The following is a 5,043-nucleotide window of genomic DNA, read 5'->3' as shown; positions in this document are numbered from 1 at the left end:
CCTCGTTTGGTTCCGTGACGCCCGGAATGATTTGATCTAGATGCCGAAGTATGGTCTTTTGATTGCGAGTCAATATACAGCGATAATTTCTAGGTCCCTGTTGCTTGTCGATGGTCGCCTTTTGCCAGCCTTTTTTATTGGGATCTGTGTAGTCCCGTACCATGACTTTCTCGCCTTCTAAATGTCTACTTCTGCACCCCCTGTGATTTCTTTGGGCTATACACTGATCCTGGAAAAGCTTCTGCTGGACTAAGGGAGGCTTAAGCAAGCTAAATCTAGTTTTAAGCTCTCTACCTAGTAGTAACTTCGCCGGTGTTTCACCGGTGGCGCAGTGCTTGGTGCTTCTATAGTCAAAAAGGAAGCGGTTGATTAAAATATCTATGTTACACCCCTGCTCCTTTACTAACATAGCTCCTATTGACTTCTTGAACGTTTTCACGAAGTTCTCCGCCTGGCCATTTGTGGCAGGGTGACCAGGTGCAGTTAAAACATGTTTTATGTTGTTGGCTTCTAAGAATATTTTAAATTCCGTGGATGTAAACTGACTACCATTGTCACTTACTAACACATCTACTAGGCCATACCTGCAAAAAACTTCGCGTAAGCGTGAAATAGTAAAGCTAGTGGTAATATCCTTTGTTTTAAAAATCTCTACCCACTTGGAGTACGCATCGATTACTATCAAAAACTGGAAATTGTGCACCGGACCTGCAAAATCCACATGGATTCTGGACCAAGCCCCATCTTCTGGTGCCCAGAGTATGAGTTCACTTTTTGGTGGGCTGGGCTGGCAGAACCTACAAGGTGCGCAGTTAGCGATCATTCGCTCTATATCTTGGTCTATTCGGGGCCACCAAACATATGACCTAGCTAAAGCTTTTGTCTTCACTATGCCAAAGTGAGAGTAGTGAAGCTCGTTTAAAACCTTCGACCGAAGTTTGGTGGGCACAACTACTCTATACCCCCATAATAAGCAATTATATTCTACCGATAGTTCCTTACTCCTGCTTATGAATGGAATGTATTCCTCGCCTTTTAATGCTTGTAGGCTACCGCTATTCAGGGCTTCGCATACCTTCGACAAAATTAAGTCACGCCTTGTCTCCATAGAGACCTTTTTAAAATTCAGATTAAGCTGATTATTAGTACTGATAAACCCAACGTAACCACCTTCTACGCTGTTTCTTACTGATGCTACTTGCGGAAATCTCGAAAGATGGTCTGCGAAGTTTGTAGACCCCTTTATATGCCTGATCGAATAGTTAAACCCTGATAGAATAAATGCCCATCTTTGCAGTCGCGCCGCCGCCATAACAGGTAATCCTTTGTTCTCTCCAAAAATTGCAACTAACGGCTTATGGTCAGTCTGCAACTCGAAATGGTTTCCCAAGAGATACTGTCGGAGTTTTCCCACGCTATATATTATGGCTAACGCTTCCTTCTGTATGGTACTGTAGTTTCTTTCTGCCTGCGTTAAGGCACGTGACACAAATGCGATTGGTCTGTACTCTCCCCCGGCTACCGCTACGTTAGATGCGTCGGTTGATAAAATAATTGGAAGGTTGGCATCAAAACGCACTAAAACAACATCAGACGTAATCTCCTTTTTTAACAAGTCATACGACCCTTGACACGACTTTGTCCACGCAAATTTCACACCTTTTCTCAATAACTCGTACAGGGAATTCATTTTGTGGGCAAAATTGGGTATAAACTTAGCGTAATAATTTGTCATACCTATGAACGCCCGAACTTCTGATACGTTCTTAGGGCAAGGCGCTTCCAGCACCGATGAAATTCTCTCCTTACTTTTTCTTAAGCCATGCTTGTCTATTATAAAACCTAAGTATGCTACTTGTTCCTTGAAAAATTCCGACTTGCCCAGATTTAGCCTTAACCCGACCGACTTAAGCTTACTTAGTACCGCCTCTAGTGCTTCTAAGTGCGCTTGAACATTAGGACCACCTATGATAATATCATCTAAATAGTTTATTACGTTTGGAATGCCACGTAAAAGATTTTCAATACTCCTTTGAAATATTGCCGCGGCGGGCTTAACCCCAAATGGCAATCTCGTTACCTCAAAAAACTCCAAGGTGCGTACTCCAAGCGCACAGTAGCTGTAAACCTTCCTCAAGAATCAGCTGATTATAGGCGTTGGATAAATCCAACTTAGTGAAAAGTTCCCCCCTTTAAAGTAGCAAATATTTCCTCGATTCGCGGCAACGGGTACTTGACATCGGCTAAAAACTTGTTAATGGTAGACTTATAGTCCCCACATAATCGCAATTCACCGTTTGACTTAAGGAGCGGCACCAGCGGCGTCCCCCAGTCAGAGGTTTCTACCTGCACCAAAACACCCTTATTTACCAGCTGATTTATTTGCTGCTCTACCTTTTCTTTCCACGCCAATGGCACCGGCCTTGGCTTACAGAAAATAGGTGTAGGATTTCCTACCAGACTCAATTTGACCGTATGCTCCCGGTATTCGCCTAGTTCTTCCTTAAATACCTCACTAAAGCGCGATTTAATCTGTTCTAGGTGGTTGTTTACTACGGTAATCGAATTAACTCTAGCTAGTCCTATGCCGAATTTAACCATGAAATCGCGACCCACAATACTTGGCCCAGACGTATGACACACTACTACCTTCAGCCTATGCGACTGTCCTTCATACTCAACTAAAGGATGAAACTCACCGACCACGTCAATACTCTCTCCATTATACGCTGTAAATTTATCCGCGCACGGGCTTAGAGTCTCATTCGGGAAGATAGCGTCGACTCTAGTTTTTTGGCATGAGCGAACCGGCAGCACCTGTATCCATTACAAAGCTCAGACAAATTCCATTTACCTTAATCTGCATGATAAAAGGGTCAAAAATCGTGCTTGAAGTTGGTACTGAGGTAACGCTATAAATAGATAAATTAGATACCATGTTAGATAGGTCATTACATTGAGTTTCTTGAACATAATTAACGCCTTCTCTTTTCTCCCCTGCCTTAATTCGCTTACCATTGCAAACGCTCGCCAAATGGCCTTTCTTCTTACACTTGTTGCATGTTCTGTTTTTGTACTTGCAGTCTTCGCTTGTATGGTTTTTCCAACCGCAATGGACACACTTCTTGTTATCTCCCTTGCTGCTGTTATTTTTGCTGAACCGACTATTACTTCTACTTTGTTGCTCGCGTTTTGTCACCCAGTTGACCTCACTCAGCTGCTGTTTTGACTTACATCTTTCTTCAACCATCATCGCTCTTCTTATCGCCTCTTACAAAGTTAGTCTTTCGTCCTCCTCACACAATCGTTCGAACGACGGGCCATCTAATCCCGTAACAAATTTATTTAAAACGAAATCGTTCAATTGGCTGCCAAACTTGCAGTCTCTTGCTAAACTTTTTATCCGAGCATACCACTGCGCTACCGACTCAGTCTCGCCTTTCGTGGCCTCGAAAAATTTTCGGCGCTCTCGATATATTACAACGGGTTTTGCATAGTGCCGTTCTAGAAGTGTACATAGCTCGCCATATGTCTTGCTTGCCGGCAACGTGGGGTCACATAGATCACGTAGCAATCCATACGCCTCGAGCCCCACGGCTTTCAACAAAATCGATGTCTTGATTTTCTCCTCGACGCATGATGTTTCAATAAAATGCGAGTCTAAGAGTTCCTTCCAGTTACGCCAATTATCCATGCTGGGTCTGAACTCCCGCACGCCCGTAGTTAAACTTGTGGTGATTAAACTTTCATTCATGGTTTCGTTTACCATGTTTGCTTGTTATTAAGCGTACTCAATTTGGCAATAATCAAACGCGTGACACTGCGTGGAAGTAATACTTCTACAAAATTCTATAGTGTTTTATTTAAAACCTGCAGAGTTCGTATTTTCAGAGCTCGTCGCCACTGTGATGTTCTCAGCTTCAGTGTAATTCCCCGAAGGCTTTATTTTCCTCTTCTTAGTATACACATTCTCTTGACACTTACAACTAAATCGCCAATAGATGGCAGTACACTGTTTATCATAACTACACATAACCCAGTATACCACACTAAGTGAAATTGAAGTGTTTAAAATATACAAATTTCTAATAAAGACGGAAAACAAATTAAACGGTCAAAAACTGAGTAACCTATTTAGTGAAAAAAAGACAAAAGAAATATTAAACGGTCAAAAACTAAATCACTTATTTAGAGAAAAAAAAAGCAAAACAGCTCACCAAATAGAGAAAGCTAAAAAAGCAAATAGTTTATTAGCCCAATGAGATACTGGGGTTTGTGAGTATAATCTAATCACTGTATATTTCCCTTTTATTTTTCTATTTTTGCAGTAAGGAAGTCATGGACTCTGAGGAAATCAGAAAGTCACTAACGGAGACGAATGGGGCTATCAATGCCATTCTCTCCCAACTGAAGAAAATCGACCAACGGCTCAAAAGTGTGGAGTCGAAAAAGCACGACGAGTCTTTTTCAGGGCTCAGTAGTAATCTGGAGAGGCTAGAAGCCCAAGTAGGGGAAGTGCGTAGGCAGTCCTTGGATAGCAGGCCAGAACCGGTTGTAGAGCCGCTAGTCAGTCCTCGGACGGAGGTCGAGCTAGCGGAGGTGGCTAAGCTGCCGCACTGTGTAAAAGAGTTGCAGGTATTCGATGGATCACGGGAGCACTACGGCTCCTGGGTCCATAGTGTTGAACAAGTAATAAAGGATTATGAAATAGTGCGGCATAAGCCGATTGACGCAGCAATCTTGAGGCACATTAGGGGGAAGATTAGGGGCGCAGCAGATTCTGCATTACTTGCGCACAATATACTAGATTCCGACTGGGACAGGGTAAAGGAAATCCTTTCCCTGCACTATGCGGACATAAGGGACATAGAAACTTCAGAGCAGCAACTGACGTTAATGTCACAAGGGCGTCAAAAACAACTGCCTCTAATGATTAATACTATAAAGGCCGAAAAATATGCACACGGGGAAACAGTAGAAGCATTGACATAGGCACATCGTCGAAGAGCATTGGATGTTTTCACAAGGGGCTTAAACGGAGAT

This window comes from Rhagoletis pomonella, unplaced genomic scaffold, assembly GCF_013731165.1.
Source record: "Rhagoletis pomonella isolate Grant_MI unplaced genomic scaffold, Rhpom_1.0 Rhpom_scaffold_00001, whole genome shotgun sequence".
In the NCBI taxonomy this organism is placed as follows: domain Eukaryota; kingdom Metazoa; phylum Arthropoda; class Insecta; order Diptera; family Tephritidae; genus Rhagoletis; species Rhagoletis pomonella.
The sequence above is the reverse complement of the archived record's forward strand: the minus strand, read 5'-3'. Positions refer to the sequence as shown.